Source organism: Macrobrachium nipponense, chromosome 17 (assembly GCF_015104395.2).
Source record: "Macrobrachium nipponense isolate FS-2020 chromosome 17, ASM1510439v2, whole genome shotgun sequence".
NCBI lineage: Eukaryota > Metazoa > Arthropoda > Malacostraca > Decapoda > Palaemonidae > Macrobrachium > Macrobrachium nipponense.
In genome coordinates, this window is record NC_087210.1 from 80,427,174 (window position 1) to 80,447,096 (window position 19,923).

Sequence of the window (19,923 nt, forward strand, 5' to 3'; positions counted from 1 at the left end):
TATTGTCCGTGCATTGGTTTGTTGTGCCATTCTTCTGTTCTGTTTGTCATTCTCCTCTGTCTGTATATTTCTGGGTCTTCGTCTACTTTTATCAGTCCTTCTTCCCATGCACTCTTGAGCCACTCGTCTTCACTGGTTTTCAGATATTGCCCCAGTGCTCTGTTCTCGATGTTGACGCAGTCCTCTATGCTTGGTAGTCCCCTCCCTCCTTCCTTTCGTGTTATGTATAGTCGGTCCGTATTTGCTCTTGGGTGTAGTGCTTTGTGTATTGTCATATGTTTCCTAGTTTTCTGGTCTATGCTGCGGAGTTCTGCCTTCGTCCATTCCACTATTCCTGCGCTGTATCTGATAGCTGGTACTGCCCATGTGTTTATGGCTTTTATCATATTTCCGGCGTTGAGTTTTGACTTGAATATCGCCTTGAGTCTCTGCATATATTCTTTCCTGATCGTGTCCTTCATCTCTTGGTGTTTTATATCCCCTCCTTCCATTATTTCCAGGTATTTGTATCCCGTCTCATCTATGTGTTTGATGTTGCTCCCATCTGGTAGCTTTATCCCTTCAGTCCTTGTTACTTTGCCCTTTTGTATGTTGACTAAGGCACATTTTTCTATTCCATACTCCATCCTGATGTCCCCAGATCCAATCCTTACAGTCTGGATTAGGGTATCTATTTCCTTGATGCTCTATTATTGTACTTAGGAAGCCGACCCTCTCTCAAGCATACTTTATTAAAAGTAATGGCTACTTTACTTTTAATAAAGTATATTATTATTATTATTATTATTATTATTATTATTATTATTATTATTATTATTATTATTATTATTATTATTATTATTATATGGCTGCTTTAAAGAAACTCATTCGAGAGATTGAGAAATCTTAACAAGGCAAAAGTTCCCAACGGCTGGATTTCAACGTGCCGTATCTCTCTCTCTCTCTCTCTCTCATCTGACAAACCTTCATTCATGCGCTAAAACTGCATGCATAGTCAAAACGTAATTTAGAAAGAATAAAAATATATATATATTCGACTGCGCCAAATGATCTACCGTATCCTATGCCCTCTCACCTTTTGGCATCGTTCGATTCCCAGGGGCATCGCTCAAGGCACGGCTCATTTCGTGGATTAAATTGCGTTCGTGTTTAACCGAAAGGTAACGAAATCCCGTGGCTGTATTTGGAAGCCGAGAATTATTCGTCTCTCATTATTTTAGGTCGCGTGAAGATGATGCAGTATTCCTCGCAGTCGCCATTGTCGCTTTTGAGAACTGAGGTCATAATATGTTTGATATTGTAGTATTAATTAATAATAATTATACCGTTGAGCAAAATGGCAGAATTCAGCGAATTAATCCTATATATATATATATATATATTTCATCTTTTCTATTTTTCTTATGACTCGCTTCTCTGGCTCAGCGATACTTCATGATAATTGACTAATTATTAAGAAGTATCGCTGAGCCAGAAAAGTGAGTAATGAGAAAATTTTTAAAAGATAATATATAAGATTAATTCGCTGAATTCTGCCATTGTATCCAACAGTATTCGTTTAAAAAAGGGTCTTCTTCCAAAATAATAATAATAATAATAATAATAATAATAATAATAATAATAATATAATAATATAATAATAATAATAATAATAATAAATAATATGCTGGAAGTAAACCTTCCTTTAAACATGTTTTATTAAAAGTAATTGCTGCCTTAGCTGCGTTAATTTTATAAAGGTTCTTCTCTACCTTCATAAAATTAACGCAGCTGAGGCAGCAATTACTTTTAATAATAATAATAATAATAATAATAATAATAATAATAATAATAATAATAATAATAATAATAATATGCTTCAGCATGCATCTACAAAGAAACCGACCGAAAATACGTAGTCTTGGTTAATCATATTTATAAACAAGGTGATTAGAATGTAACCTTCTCGTTTATCGTAGTATTGAAAAATCCCCTCATAGTTACAAATAAAAGGCGAGGACACTACCAACTGACCCACACAAGTCATAAAAGAGGGTTCGCAAGCACTTGAACTCTGACCCCACCTGCGGCTCTACCTGTGCAGGGTATTCGCCAGATGCCCAAATAATATAGATTAGAATAGAATAAGGAATTTGGACCAAAGGCCAAGTGCTGGGGCCTATAAGGTCATTCAGGGAAATTGGCAGTAAGAAGGTTTGAAAGGTGTAACAGGAGGAAAACCTCAAAGCAGTTGCACTATGAAGCAATTATTAGAGAGGGTGGAAAGTCAGATGGAATAAAGAATGTTTGAACGGAGGTACAGTAAAAGGAATGAAATGTGTTGCAGCTAGGGGTCGAAGGGACGCTACAGAGAACTGTATGTAATGCCTACAGTGCACCACGCGAGGGGAAAATAATAGCATTTCACTTGAATGGATGGAGACGATCTACGCCCAATCACGTGTGTCAAAGGGAAGCGAATTCCGCCTTCACGGAGCCAGCGCAATCCACCGAGGACCCAGAAACAACCCGAGTCCGAGCGTATCTTCGGTGGTTGGACCCAAAGTAAAAAAAAGAGCTCTTTGCGTTGGTTGGATCCGAGAGCCTTCCCCGAGCGGTGGTGGACCTCTCTTTACCTTGGTGGACCCGTGGGAGGACCCATGGAACCGTTATCAAGCTCCGAGAACCTTCCCCGAAGCCACGCTATAAATCCTCGCACCTGCCGCTGCTGCTGGTGGTGGCGGATCCGAGGCGCTGACAGCTCGTGTTTGTTTTTGGGCCCGAACCCTGCAATTATAATTTCACGCTCCAACACCTTTCCTTTGTTCTCGAGTCATTAAAGTCGTGTTTAACAACCTCCGGATAAAGATCTGGCGAGCAATTCTGGTCCCTATGGAGCGTCGGGAAGGGTCAGATTCGCGCGCGCGCGTCTAGGCTCCGAGTCGCCGCGCGCCTCGGCTGGAATGACTTTCGACCTCACGACGGGTGTCCGTGGAGGTGATCGCTGCGTCTCCGTCCGTACGTCCTTTACCTATCGGGGAGAGGAGCTTGTTCCCCGCTGGAGATAGGTAATCGCAGGTTGCGATTAGAATTATTGCCGGTGATGACTAGGTAGGTCCGTTCTCCGTGGAATGTCGGGGGTTGGGGTAGGGGGTCGGTCGACGAGCTCCGGGAGGTACCTGAAGTCTTTTTTGGGAATTGGATGCTCTTTTCCAGTTAAGGATTCAGGTATGAGAGAGAGAGAGAGTTTGTGTGTGTCTTGCTGGGAATTCGGGAATTCCTCTTAATTATTACCTAATAACAGTACTCGTACAACCCAAGTACAAAATTTTCGTTCATGCTTATGGGACCATTCCCAAATTCCATTACCTATTCCATGTCTGAGGAAAAAAAAAAGATATGAAGACCTGACGGGACGGGCAGCCTTATGTTTTTGTTGAACCGGCTCATGAGAGAGAGAGAGAGAGAGAGAAGAGAGAGAGAGAGAGAGAGAGAGGAAAATGAAAGCCTTAAAGAATCGCTGAACCTTCAAAAGACGAAATAATTAAACGAAAGGAATCATCGTCGAAGCGAAATGAAGCTTTGGTGAGTATAATTTCTAATAACAATAAAAATGAAAAAAATCTTTATTACAGTACTTTAACAATTCATAAATTCACCCTCCATTTGCCGCCCTCTGGAGATCTCATTCGAGACGAATGCCAGGATGTGGCATAATGGGCACGATGCCCGGATCAGGAAACGAACTCCCCGTGAGGAACCTTAAGTGCACAAGGGTCTTTCTTGCCTTTAGTGGTTCCTGGGAAGGAACCACTTGGCCGACCGCGTCAGCCTTCTGGGATGAGCTGCGTTGAGAGAGAGAGAGAGAGAGAGAGAGAGAGAGAATATCCAGTACTTGAAATGGTATATTCACATAGAAAGCATTTTCGACTTAGTGCTACTTCTCAAGCATCAGAGAGAGAGAGAGAGAGAGAGAAGAGAGAGAGAGAAAGAATTTCTTTTTTAGTTTTCTGTTAAAGAAAACTATTGAGATGGCTTTGTCTGTCCATCCGCACTTTTTCTGTACCCCCGCAGATCTTGAAAACTACTGAGGCTAGAGGGCTGCAAATTGGTATATTGATCATCCACCCTCCAGTCATCAAACGTACCAAATTTCAGCCCTCTAGCCTCAGTCGTTTTTATTTTATTTTAGGTTAAAGTTAGTCATAATCGTGCTTCTGGCAGAGCAACGCTACAGGCCACTACGGCTTAGAGTTTCATGGGCCGCGGCTCATACAGCAGCGTTATATCGAAACCACCGAAAGATAGATCTGTGTTCGGTGGCTTTGTTATATAAGCTGTACAGAAAACTCGATTGCGCCGAAGAAACTTCCGTGCTTTGTGTGTGTGTGTGTGTGTGTGCGCGCGTGTCTGTGTGTTTATAGACGTGCCCGTGGCAGGCTTCAGTCGCATTAGCCCACAGGAATGAGCGAGATGGTTTTTTTTTTTTTTTTTTTTTTTCAATTGCATTTCGCGAAAGGAAACGTAGAAGTAATTCAATATCTCCCGATGCGCAAGTCTTGTTTATTGGAACTATTTCGAGGATAATGGTTTCCCGAGTGGAATTTCCAGCCGGCCCCCTCCCCTCCACCATCTTCTCTCTCTCTCTCTCTCTCTCTCTCTCTCTCTCTCTCTCTCTCGAGTAAAATTCCTTTTAAAGTGGTTCAAGAACTAGGTTTACCCTAGTAACGTGATGTACAATTTAAAATTAATAGAATTCCGAAAAAGTTCTCTTGGGTAGAATAAAAATAAAGGAAGGTTGATATACAGATATAGTAGTGTATTTCAAACCGTCATTGTGTAAAGTAGCCCACATTGCAAATAATATTAGAAAAGAATGAGAAGATTAAAAATTTAATGTAGCTTTCCCTTCATTAACCCCAAAATTACTTTTACCTAAAACCTTTTTTTGTTCCTGGACTAATATTACACCATAAGAAAAAAAATACCATAAAAGATTTTCTCTGGCATAACTCCTATTTAAAGATGTGATTCCTACATTACGACATATGTTAGCCACTCTCAGAGATCAGGTATGGTAAGATCTTCAGCAACCAAGGCGTGATCCTACCTTCAGCTTCCTCGAGCCACGTGCTAAAATCTACTGTCAAATAGAGCGCTGTTTCACCAACGAAAAATAAATTAGATAAGCTATATTTTATTAGAAATAATTTTTCTGTACTGTACTAGTTAACACGCACGTAATTTATATATTTTTTTTCATTTTCATTTTCATTTTTATTTTCATTTTTATTTTTAGGTTCTCCCATAGACCTTTCCTACCTCCCCGCCAACAGCAACAACAAAGTAGCTTGTAGGCTTACTCCCCAAGTAAGCGAAAATGGTGAAAATCCTTCTGTTGGTTGGTTGCTGGTCAAGCGAATGAGATTACTAATGCAACAAAAAATAGTTGAAGGCTTGAAATTCTATCAGTACTCAATGCAAAATTGCTCTTATGGAGTTTTTCAGTCATTCCCAATATTTTGAAGAAAACTGTATCGCAACTTTGAGAACCCATCATATTCTTTTCTCGGGAATTCCATTGAGGAGTGAGAGATGTGTATTTCTGGTGATAGAAGTTCACTCTCGACGTGGTTCGGAAGTCACGTAATGCCGTTGGTCCCGTTGCTGAATAACCACTGGTTCCATGTAACGTAAAATCACCATATAAACAAACAAAACAAACGTCATATTCTTCGTGTCTGACGTAAGGTGAACAATGTTTACCAATATTTGTTTTTACCAATTCTGCATGTTTTATTGTAAATAAATTTTAGACTTTTACAGCAGTTTGTAAGCCAGTAATAACTGTATCAATTCACCTGAAGCAAGAATATTGCAAATCCTCCAAAGGCTTTAGATAAGTTGAGACAGGAATGAAATGAATCCTATTTTAAATTAACGTTAATCTTGTTTTTGAGGAATTTATTCAATGATATTTCGGTGTTCAGCGTCAGGCCGAAATTAGCGCTCAAAAAATGCAGATCTCATTAATGCCGTGTTTGTTTTGCATCCCGCAAATAACGGTAAGTCAAAAACAGACACTTTACACTTCGGTTGCCTGTTTATTTTGTCGTTGACCCCCTTGTTTGCACGTTAATTTTGATGCTGCACCCTTGTTTGCCTGTTTATTTCGATGTTAAATTTGCGAAGCGTGGGTGGTCACTGCGTTGTGATGTTGTAGTTGGGGACCTCTGTATTTCTCTAATTAATTCCAGTTTGTAAAATCACTTCGTTAGATTAATGGCAGTAGGTCAGATATAATATATATATATATATATATATATATATATATATATATATATATATAAATATATATATATATATATATATATATATATATATATATATATATATATATATATATATATATAAATATATATATATATATATATATATAATACATACAAAATATATATGTCTATACTTTATATACATATGTAATGTAGAGACTTTACGTACCGTCTCCAAGCTTGGACATCTTGTGTTGTGGGGGGTGGGGGGTGGGGGGGTCTGTACCCCGGACTGGAGAACGACGGTGAATCCTGCATACTACGATTTTAGAATATGGAACTCACTCATTTCCCCAGTGTTTCCCGATATATTTCAAACCTGCTCTTTTTGGCCTTTACCGTAAAGGAAAAAATAACGATTATAATATAATTTACTTCATAGTAAGAAATTCCCTTGAGTAGTGGATTAGTTACCGTTAATATAATGCAAGTTGTGTTTCCAATACATTGTATTATGTGTAAATGCAATTAAAGTTTTTTTTATGCAAAATAGAATTCATTATTTTTCCATTTTATTGTGGTCATCAAACGTACTGCCTTTTTCTTTTCATTTCCTCTTCTGAAAGGATTTTAACTCGAAGAGGATTAAATTCCATGAACAAACAAAACAAAACAAAAAGTTGATTCCGTTCAATTTGTGTTTGGTATAAACAATTAAATGGGTTTCATTCGCCTGAGGCTAATGGGAAATGGATTCTCTTTGTAGATTTAATCCGACGAAAGTTTTTTTTTTTATTTATATATGTTTTAAACAAAGATGACGATAATGAATAAATTCCAATTTTGGGGGGAAAAAGGAGATGAATCTATTTCATCAAGAAGTCATTTCCTGAAGAATGAATTGCTTTAGGAAACAGGTAAAAAATGCGCCGAAAATTCTTCGGCGCAACCAAGTTCTCTGTACATCATATAATCAAGGCCGTTGAAAATAGATCTTGTCCTTTGGTGGTCTCGGTAGAATGCTGTGTATGACCCGGGGCCTATGGAACTTTTAACTACGGCCCGGTGGTGGCCTAGCCTATATCGTTGCCAGACGCACGATTATGGCTAACTTTAACCTTAAATAAATTGAAACCTACTGAGGCTAGAGGGCTGCAATTTGTTACGTTTGATGATGGGAGGGTGGATGATCAGCATACCAATTTGCTGCCCTCTAACCTCAGTAGGTTTTAAGATCTGAGGTTTTAACTACGGCCTTGGTGGTGGCCTAGCCTACATCATTGCCAGACGTACGATTAAGGCTAACTTTAACATTAAATAAATTAAAAACTGCTGAGGCTAGAGCTTTGTTCAACAAACTCTGTTCATGTAACATCAGAAGCGGAGAAACAGCGGATAAGAAGCGCCTCAGTGGTGTGGTTCTATGCAAGGTAAAACCACCACACAAACAAACAGCGGAAAAGGTTCCTACTTTTCCCGCTTCTGACGTCACATTGAACAAAGTTCGTCGGGCAAAGCTCCAAGTGCCCAAGTTTCTGCCCCCTCATATAATAGTACGGGCATCACCATTGTACCTACGTCCTAATAGATAGGCTATTACAAACTTATGTTGGTCTTAGATGGTCAGGGGATATTTTTCTTAATGTTTTATTTTTCTGGTCTAAATTAACACCAATTTTAGAATGAGATGTTTGGGTACTTTTCATTTTTATTCTTCATGATGACCTCATTTCTATTTTTCACTTTAAAAAAGCTAAGAGCGAACGGTTAGCGGATTCAGTTAATGACGGTTTTATAATCTTTTCGAAGTCTATAAAAATATTGCAGCTTATGGTTATGCTTTCAGTCCGGATAACGCTCTGAGAACATAATACGGATTTAGCAATTTGATCATTAGAGGCTCCAATGATTAGTTTTAAGTATGTGAGGACGAACATTTTGTTACAAGTCTTAAGTCATTATTCCAGGTAGCACAGGTATATAATTATGCTAATGAAAAATGCTAAGAATATCTACGTATATTTATATTAATGTTTAGACGTTAGATTATAAAGATTAATTCCACTAATACGCATTGTTACAGATTAACGCTATTAAAATGACCTAAAAGTTTCTGCCATGTTTTATTTTGATGATTTCTATTTATGTTAATAAATTCAACTTGCTACCAAAATGGAAATTATAGAGAAATGTTTTAATTCCATATTCCAACCTCGACGAAGCTTTTAGGAATTTCTCGAGCGTAAACAACGATATTTTCCCGTTTCCCTCAAACATTATAGATATTTTATCTCCATGAAAGTGCAGGGCTTAATCCACAACCTTCAATCACAACCTTCCCTTTCGAGGCAAACAACTCTGATGTAAAAGAAAGTGTACATACACATTCAAAACACAGCCCCTTTTTCGTGGTCGTCCAACCATTATACGTAGATGAAAGGGTTGATGTGAATTGGTCTAAAAAAAACTTTCAATTTATTGTGAGCGCTTATGTGCATTATTATTTTTAATAATTATTTCAGTTGATGAAACCCATTCCCATGGAACAAGCACACCACAGGTACCATTTGACTTGAAATTCAAGCTTCCGAAGAACGTTGGTTTCAACCTCCCACCGCTAAAGACCCCCCAAACACTGCATCAGTAACTGATCATGATACAGAGCCAGTGATTTTTCATCGCCCTGGATGGAGACGCGATTCCGCTACATCTGAGTGTCATGCCACGACATTAACCACTCTACCTGCTGACCAGTATGCAGTTATCATCATCACAGGTTTATAGACTTAGAGATTGGATGTTTTTTTTCAGCAACTTAGGATTGGTGGGTTAAAAAAAACGCAAGATAGAGGTCATTCCAGCATTCATACTTTGGATACTGGAACTGTTAAGGGCCTACACAAGAAAGCTCATTAGTAGGGCGTCCATCCCACTACACACACACACACACACACACACACACACACACTTTCCTGGACATTGAAGCCCCCTTCGTACTCATACGAGTTTCATTTGTCTATAAACAATGTGACTTCAATCCATAGTATTAACGGTATTGGTATTATATATGAAATTAACGTTTGCAGAATTAGTATTCGCGGTTTTATGCGTGAAATTAAGATTCGCGGGATTGTACTTGAAGTTATTATTTATATTCGTGGTTTTATGCATGAAATCAATATTCGCTGTTTTATGCATGAAATTAATATTCGCTGTATTATATGCCGAATTAATATTCGCGGTATTATACGCGGAATTAATATTCGCTGTATTATACGCGGAATTAATATTCGCGGTATCATACGTGGAAGTAAAATTCGCGGTATTATACATGAAATCAATATTCGCTGTATTATACGCGGAATTAATATTCGCTGTATTATACGCGGAATTAATATTCGCGGTATCATACGCGGAATTAATATTCGCGGTATTATATGCGGAATTAATATTCGCGGTATTATACGCGGAATTAACATTCAAGTTATCCCAAAGCAGTATAAAGGCTTAAGGCGCTGATTACTCAGGAGAGGGTGTGAGTACAGTCTTAAATCCCCTTTCAAGAACAAAGACTAAAGATGAAAGGGCTCTCTCTCTCTCTCTCTCTCTCTCTCTCTCTCTCTCTCAAACGCTCTGCTGGGCTAAGCTGATCCGCTTTCATCTTCATTTCGCTAAATCTTTCTCTCTTCTGAGACTTCTTACCTCCTCCCTACCCCCCACCTCCCCCCCAACCCCAGTACCTACTCTTCCTATAGAAACAAATACCTCCCCCCTCCCCCATCCCACCCCCCCTTCAGAAACATTTCATTCACGCCTCTTTACGATTCCAGGTCTTTCCTTTTAATAAGTTTCTGAGGATTTCCTCCGCCCCCTCCCCCCCACCCCCAACCCTTTTCCTCCCCCTTCCCTTCCTCCTCCGCCCCCTCCCCCCAGCCCCCCCCACCCCCACCATCTCTCTCTCTCTGCTCTCTCTCTCTCTTTCCTTGGGACGTTTACTCCTCAATGTGAGATTATAAAAACTTATGGGATTTGATTTGGCCTCTCTCTCTCTCTCTCTCTCTCTCTCTCTCTCTCTCCTTGTACATTAATCTCTTCTCTCTCATTGTAGCTCTTTCTCTCTTTCTGTCTCTCTCCGCTCTTTCCTTTGTTATCTTTACTCTCTTTCTGTCTCTCTTTCTCCCTTCTTTCCTTCGTACGTTGTTAACACTGCTCTGCTCTTCTCTCTCTCTCTCCTCTCTCTCTCTCTTTTCTTTCTCTTGTATTACTTCTCTCCTTGTATTATCTCTCTCATCTCTCTTCCTGTACGTTACTTTCTCTCTTTCGTCTCTCTCTCTACGTCTTACTCTCTCTCTCTCTACTCTACTCTCTCTACTCTCTCTCTCTCCTCCTTGTCTTAATTTCTTTCTCTTTCGCCTTGTAGGGTACTTCTCTCTCCGTCTCTCTCCACAATCTTTCCTGTACGTACTCTCTACTCTCTCTCTCTCTCCCTCTCACTCTCTCTTCTCTCCTGGGTACGTTACTCTCTCTCTCTCTCTCTTCTCCTCTCCTCTCTCTCCTTTCCCTCCACCCCCACCCCACCCCCTTTCCCCACCAACCCCACAGACTATCATGATTTTCATATCACTGCAAACAGTTTCAATACAGGAATCCGAAATTTTTTTCTTTTCTTTTCTTTTTGGTTGATTGGCAACATTTTTCTCTCTTTTTTTTGGCAACATCGAGGCACTTGCCGAAGTGGCGTTTGTGAATTGTAAATTTGAAGAGGAAATTGTTTTCAATTGTTTTCATTTGTGGTTTTATTCTTCGTGGAGTGAAACTCAATTTGGGCAGTTTTTTTTTATTGTTTTATAATTATCAGATCTATTTTTTTAATCATTTTTAAATCCTTTTGCTTCGATACACTGTTTCCGGTTGGGATGGCTCTGAAGATTATGTACCCCCTTTTTCAGTTTTTTGCAAAGAAAAACTATTATGCCGGCTTTGTCTGTCCGTCTGCACTGTTTTCTGTCCACACTTTTTCTGCCCACCCTCAGATCTTAAAATCTACCGAGGCTAGAGGGCTGCAAATTGGTATATTGATCATCCACCCACCATTCATCAACCATACCAAATTGCAGCCCTCTAGCCCCAAACGTTTTAGATTTTATTTAAGGTTAAAGTTTAGACATAATCCTGCGTCTGGCACCGCAGCAACAGCCCAGGCCACCACGACAGGGTGAGAGTTCATGGGTCGCGGCTCAACAACATTATACACTGAGACCACGGAAAGATAGATCGATTTTCGGTGGCCTTAATTATTATTATACGCTGTGAAAAAAAAAAAACTCTGATTCTTTGAGGAGGCTAATATTGAGGAAAATCATTCTCACTTTCACGAAAGCTTTTTCCTTGTCGTGTTATTTTGATCAGTTGATTAAAACTGGCAGTTTTTCGTTCGAGCAAAGCTTTCCTCTGGAAGCTTTTCCCGTCTCGGGTTTTTAAGTTACTTAGCCCTAAAAGACAGCGGTAATTCTGCTGGCGTTTATAAAGGCTTGGCTGTTCTTTCTCTTTTAGTGTTATAAATCCCTATTTTCTGAAGGTTCTTATTTTATTCTTCACTGACGATAATCGAGTCTTACTCTTATTGGAAATAAAACAAGGCGCGATCCGACCTCCAGCTTACTCGGGGAGTAAGCCTACAGAATACTTTGTTGTTCTTGTTGTTATTGTTGTTGTTGTTGTTGTTGTTGTTCTAGCTATTATTGTTCTTGTTGGGGCTGTGATGCTTCCTTTATCCTTCACTGACGTTAATTGAATCTTTATTTGAAGTAAAACAAGGCGCGATCCGACCTCCAGCTTACTCGGGGAGTAAGCCTCCAAGCTACTTTGTTGTTGTTCTTGTTGGGGGGTAGGAAAGGTCTATGGAAGAGCCTAAAAAAATAAATGGTCTGAAAAAGGTGTTTCGCGTCGACTTTTAACGGTACAGGAATTTTAGTATAGGATATTTGTGATTTATTCATAAGAATGAAAAGGAAGAAAATAAATAATTATATATGCGTGTTGAACAGTACCGAAGAATTATTTCTAATAAAATATATCGTATTTATTTTAATTTTCGTTGGTGAAACAACACTCTAGCTGGAGGTCGGATCAAGCCTTGTTTTGAAATTAATATTATTGTTATTATTATTTAAGCATTAACTTGCATATTTCTAAATATTAATGTTAGCTTCGCATTCTTTCTTTATTCCAGAATCATTACTATTACTTTTCAATCCAGAGATTAAAATGTTTATACAATGGTATATTATATGGCTGGCTTTTACTTAATTGGAAAAAACAATATAGCTTTGAGCTTTTGGACTCAACTAAATTAGCTTTTTTTAATTACCTTTTTTTTGTAGTCTAGATGAAGGACGATGCTTATATATATACAAATATATATATATATATATATGATATATATAATATATAATATATTATATATATATATATATATATATATATATATATATAATATGTATATATATAACATATATATATATATATATTATATATATATATATAGATATATATATATATATATATATGTATATATTATATAATATATCTATATATATATATATATATATATATATATATAGATTATATATATTATATATATATATATATATATATATATATATACTATATATATCTAAGATATATATATCTATATATATAATATATATTATATATACATAAGATATATAATATTACAAAATAAGTTCCCGCCTTTCCTATTTCCTTCTGTTACTTCTTTACAATAAACGCCTTAATATTCGTCGGAAACTTGAATTTCAAGTCAGTGGCCCCTTTGGTGGGATTGTTCCGTATGAATAGGATCCATCTTATGAATAATAATAATAATAATAATAATAATAATAATAATAATAATAATAATAATAATTACGATAGTCATTATGGATTGCTTGATTAATTTCTTTTATTGTGAATATTATTTCTTTCGCGAAAGAGAAAAATATCGAAAGTCAACGACGTTGGAGAGAAATGTAAACATAACAGAGAGAGAGAGAGAGAGAGAGAGAGAGAGAGAGAGAGATTCTTAATATTCTCCCCCCTCCCTCTCACGATCCATTCCCACACCCTACCCACCCACCCACCACAAAAAAATGTCAGGGAAGTTCTGAGGTCACAGATCATTCAAAAGTGATTCGCGCCATCTGGTGTATACATTACAAAAATGGAGAGAGAGAGAGAGAGAGAGAGAGAGAGAGAGAGGAGGGGGGTGTGTTAGGGGTTGGGGTGTGGGCTGGCCATCCGTGGATGGTTGAAATTCAGGAAGTATCGCTTTTGTTGCGATACAGGCTGTCAAAAGTTGAAACCGCTCCTTCCGTGCGGACGGTCCAGCGGATTTTGGGATCCAGTGAAGGGGGAGATAGAGTCGGCTATGCCATATCATGGCTTTTAGTTGTTTTTACTTTTTTAATATATTTCTATTTTATTTTATTTTTCTTATCCAAATAGGAAAGGCCTCTTCTTCTTCTTCTTTTTCCACAGAAGGAGATTAATTTTTATAGCGAAGTTTCAAATCTCCGGTCTCATATTCAGACGGTTCCGAAGAGTTTCTGTTATCAATATCCGGCATTTGTGTGACAATATTCTCTCTCTCTCTCTCTCTCTCTCTGTCGTCAGTGTTACTGTACCCTCATTCCATTCCGTGTTTTTTCAATGGTTAATTTATTTTTGGTCAAATCTTGCAAGGCAGTTCAAAGTCGTTTCTCTTAGTATTCAATAAAAATTAATATCACTAAATTAAAAATTAATTTGGGGTCTGGGAATTAATATTAAGATTGATTTTATGGTATGGGTAATGAAAATTAAATTAAAATTTTGTTGGTTTAGGAGTTAATATTAAATTAAATTTATCTTGTGGGGTTGTGCAAATAGTATATTGTGGAACGGTGGAATTAATTGTTTACCTGGGCATTAGTCGACTGCAGTGGGTGGGTGGCAGTTATGATGGAAAACCTTCATGAGTAACACATGGGGCCTGGTTTCTTTAAAGAGAAGAGCTCTCTTGAATGAAAGGCCAGGGTGCTACCACATAACCCACACAGGTCGTAAGAGAGGTTGGAGCGTAAGTATGTCTGTACCTGATGTTTATCCTGGGTAGGCTGCCGCCTAGCGCACCAACGAAGTATACCCAGCTTCCTGACCCACCAGTGAGTCTGTAGGTGGCATTTAATTCGAATTGACAATTCAGCGTGAATACACACCACATACACACATATATGTGCAATAAGTAATTATGCTTCGATATTTTAATAAGGGGAATGTTCTTATGCAAAAACCTGCTGACAGAGAATATTCACGTAAAGTTATTCAATTTGTACAGTCACTTGTTTTTGTATTATTTTATTGAGGGTTTATTTAGACATTTCTGAAGTAATTCGAATTAATGGATGATTGTGTTCCTCCCCCATCCTCCTCCTCCTCCTCCTCCTCTTCCTCTTCCTCCTTCTCCTCCTCCTCCGTAATTTTTCCACCTGAAATGAAAACTGAATGTAAGGCTAACTTTAATACCCCGTCAAATTCGTATCTAAGAAGTATAACGCTAACTTAATACCGCGTCAAATTCGTATCACGGAACTATAACGCTAACTTAATATCGCGTCAAATTCGTAGCACTGAAATATAACGCTAATTTAATACGTCAAATTCGTATCACTAAACTATATAACGCTAACTTAATACCCGTCAAATTCTTAACGCTCAAATTAAAAATTCAATGTTACGCTAACTTAATACCCACCCGTCTTTGGCGCATTTTTTCATGTTGGTAACGAAAATGATATTGTGGTGTTGGTGAGAAATTAATTTGACTTAGTAAAATCAAAATTTGGCTGTAATGGCAGTGTGCATTTAATATTACTTTTAGTATTAAAGGATTAATATAGCTCACTGCATTATGGTGGAAACAAAATTTCTAACTCATTTGGAGGAAATTCATGTTAAATACGTTTTGGTGTTTTGGCAATGAAATGATACCGTTATGGTAGGGAGTAATTTATAATTTATATTACTCTTTTACTATTAAGACTTTTATAGCCCACTGCATAGTCGGGTTATAATATAAGTCATATGCTGATGTATGCAATATAAATGTATGTACTGTTATATATATTTGTCTTTGGTTGTCCTTGTAACGATTTCTTTTTATTTTAAGTAACCCGAAGTGAAGAAACACTTCCAGAAATAACATCCTCTTGGACAAAGAGTACAACATCGTCTCCAGCACCTCCGAGGTGTCTCGAGAGATCTGTGTGTGTGCGTAGACTCCTCAACTACATAGAACCGACTTAGACCAGTTTATTGACTTAGGCCGATGTGCCTCTCTCTCTCTCTCTCTCTCTCTCTCTCTCCTGACAACTTGAGTGTGCTTCTTCAGCTCGCAAGTCGTGTTAGTTCAACCGCCAACAGCAGCCATCAACTCGCTTCATCAAAGGCTGTTTGTATGTAGCAGTCTTGAGCTCCGCACTAGACGTATATAATCATTGAGACGGGAGCATTAGTAAGCGGGGAATCGGAATGTGTTTTGTCTAATGAGTGGATTGAAGTTAGCGTTTGTGGTATGCGGGGATGAAATGAAGTTAGTGTGTGTGTGTGTGTTGTCTGTAACTAGACCTACATGCAGATCTGAATGTGTACGGTTAGGTAAATTGAACATTCAAGTTAGAGCATACCAGCATACTGTATAATCAGACCTAGGTAGGGAGCATAGCATAAAGTTTAATGAAATTTGCAATGCTTGCGAACAGTTTAACTTGCATAGGCAGATAATCTGCATACTGAATGTATATCCAAGCGTGTGTTAACTGTAAATTTAATGTTAAGTACTATGTAAGCCTAAGAAATCGGTTAAAAGTCAAACATAGTGTCCCCTAGACTGTGGTTTCCATTTTGGTTTTACTTAGTCCTGATGAGCAATTTAACCTCTGAAATAGGTATAATATTAAGCTTAGCGTTATATTTATTACGGTCTAAAGTAAATAGGTTAGTTTTTTATATATTTTCATTTGGACAGGGGCTCCGAGATGAACAAAATGTATCAATTACAAACCATGAGCTAAATAGAGAGAATTAATACCTGGATTCAAATCCAACCCCATGTTTATTTGCTTTTATCCAGTTTTATAGTTTGGAGATCTCTCTCTCTCTCTCTCTCTCTCTCTCTCTCTCTCTCTCTCTCTCTCTCTCTCTCTCTCTCAGGGAAAATGTGATTGGTACTCACTGTTACTGGTGCATAATTATTGAACTTTTGTCCCCAAATATGAAATCAACAATTATTTCTTGTCTTACATATATATATATATATATATATATATATATATATAATATATATATATATATATATATTATATCTGTGTGTGGAGAGAGAGAGAGGGAGAGAGAGAGAGAGAGAGCAAAAAAATACTAATGTAGTTCGTAATTTTTTTTTACATTAACGGTGTAAAATCGATGTCAATACTATAGTATATATATATATATATATATATATATATATATTATATATATATATATATATATATATATAAACAGGGATCTGGGGATTATGAAATATGATTTCTTTTATCCGTACGCTATTTTGCAATGCGTTACAATTACCATAATGATCACATCACGTTGTAATTATTTATGACGAAAATTTTCATTAAACCAAACAGCCACTTTCATGACACTGCTTTTGTCTATCGTAAATCACCTTTATCAACTGGTTGATAAACACGGATCCATTATATACGATAAGATAATCCGGTCCTATGAATATAAACCAATGCTTTCAGGCACGGTCTCTCTCCCATAACAGTCTCAATTATTCCGCACTGCTTGGAGGCAATAATTGTGCATGTAAATGCACTTAGAGCAGCGTAGCAAGGTAAAATAAACCAACTGTGTCGCTATCAGTTTCATTATTAAGTTTAATTAGTCAATTAGCGAGCGAAAAGAAAACGGAAGCAGCGATGGAGAGAAAATGGAATGTGATGAAATTAAGGGATGACTAAATTGGCTTATGAGCTCTGCGCCGTCATAGGTCAGGTTAAAATATAAAAGCAATCGAGTTTTCTGTACAGCGTATATTGCTGCATGACTGCGGGACATGAAACTTTCAGCCCTGTTGTGGCTTGTCCTATAACGTTGCCAGACGTACGGTCATGGCTAACTATCAAGTTGCTTACAGGCAATTTATAGTCTTTAGTCTAGAGGATAAAATGAGATTCGTTGCAGTTGTCTATTTGACTTCTATACACCGACACCCCCATCTCTCTCTCTCTCTCTCTCTCTCTCTCTCTCTCTCTCTCTCTCTCTCTCTCTCTCTCTCTCTCTCTCTCTCTCTCTCTCTCTCTCTCTCATAATAACCATATCTGTTTCACAGTTTGAGTTCGGGTCTTGAAATAATAAACGTGACAATTGCGCAGGCTCACTTCGTCTTCGGAATGTGCGTCGTGTATTTGAAAGTGATAAAATTTAGCGAGTGTTTACAATATATATATATATATATATATATATATATATATATATATATATATATATATATATATATATATATATATATATATGTATATATATATATATGTAAGTGTGTGTGTACATATACTGAAAGCTTCCATTGTTCTAGAGTCTAACCATTGTTTTCTTACCGAGATAGACTCGAGGACCTACCAATTATATACTCGTACGAATTTTACGAATACAACCGCACACATTTCTCTCTCTGCTGAGTCAACTCTTCGTACATTTAATATGAAATTTATTTCCATTTTCCCTTGACGTACCCTTGTCGCAGTTTCTAATTTATGAGAATATATTTTGTAAATGTCGGGCGGATGGTGTCGAATTTTAGTGTCGAAATGTCTAGTCGAACAGATGGTAGAAGCAGCTGTCATTCGTTGATGTTTTATCACGAAATTGCAATGTGTGGAGATACGTATGAACATTATATATATATATATATATATATATATATATATATATATATATATATATATATATATATACATATACATATATATATACACATATATATATATACACATATGTATGTATGTACATATATATGTATATATATACACATATGTATATATATACATATATATATAGTATATATATATATATATATAGAGAGAGAGAGAGAGAGAGAGAGAGAGAGAGACCTTACCTTACCTTACAGACCTTAACAGTTCGTTCGGGTTGCCCCAGGTCCCTCAGTGTGAGGCACCTCTAATGTCTACCAGAGAGTTGCTAGTACATCTTCCGGTATATTTTGCATCTTCCAATCTTGGATGGTCTGGGATGCAGCTTAGATATTTGTCGAGCTTAAACACATCTACGCTCACTCCTGATATATTCCTCAGATGAGCTGGCAACGCATTGAATAGACGCTGCATTATCGATGCTGGTGCGTAGTGGATTAATGTCCTGTGTGCTTTCCTTATTTTTCCTGGTATAGTTTTGGGCACTATTAATCTACCTCTGCTTGCTCTTTCTGATATTTTTAGTTCCATGAATTGGTTCTCTGTTATTCCTTCTATCTGTTTCCATGCCTGAATTATCATGTAGCGTTCTCTTCTCCTTTCTAGACTATATAATTTTAAGGATTGTAGTCTTTCCCAGTAGTCTAGGTCCTTAACTTCTTCTATTCTAGCTGTAAAGGACCTTTGTACACTCTCTATTTGTGCAATATCCTTTTGATAGTGTGGGTACCATATCATATTGCAATATTCAAGTGGACTACGAACATATGTTTTATAAAGCATAATCATGTGTTCAGCTTTTCTTGTTTTGAAGTGCCGTAACAACATTCCCATTTTTGCTTTACATTTTGCCAAAAGAATTGCTATTTGATCATTGCATAACAGTTCCTATTCATCATCACACCAAGGTCTTTAACTGCTTCCTTATTTGTGATTGTCTCATTATTAGGTCCCCTATATGCATATAGCTTTCCTTCTCTGTCTCCATAATTTATTGATTCAAATTTATCAGAGTTAAATACCATCCTATTTTCCTCTGCCCAATCATATACTTTGTTAAGGTCTCTTTGTAGAGCGTTCCTATCTTCATCACAAGTAATTTCTCTACTTATTCTTGTGTCATCAGCGAAACTACTCACTACCGAATCCTTAACATTACTGTCTATGTCTTCAATCATAATAACAAACAATATTGCAGCTAGCACCGTACCTTGTGGCACACCGGATATTACCTTGGTTTCATCCGATTTCTCATCGTTTGCAATAACTATCTGTTTTCTGTTGTGTAAAAATTCTTTTAACCATCTTCCTATTTTATCTACGATATTGTGTTTTCTAATTTTCTTTGCTAATATATTATGGTCTACTTTGTCAAAAGCTTTTGCAAAGTCTAGATAAACCACATCTGTTTCATTTCCGCTTTTCATATTTTGAATATGTTCTCACGGTGGACTAACAGTTGGGTTTGTGTACTTTTTCCGGGTACGAAACCGTGTTGTCCTATATTAAACAAATTATTTTTTATTAAATGTTTCATAATATTTTTCTTCATTACCCTTTCATACACTTTCATAATATGTGATGTTAGACTCACAGGCCTATAATTACTTGCCTCTAGTCTTGATCCATTTTTGAAAGTAGGGGTGATATATGCTAAT

At 37.2% G+C, this 19,923-nt stretch overlaps 1 protein-coding gene across 2 annotated transcripts in view; it reads right to left on the minus strand.

Annotated features, from left to right (window-relative positions):
* LOC135196358 (trace amine-associated receptor 4-like) overlaps positions 1-19,923 on the minus strand; it is a 319,564-nt gene that overhangs the window by 227,274 nt on the left and 72,367 nt on the right. The window lies entirely within an intron of this gene.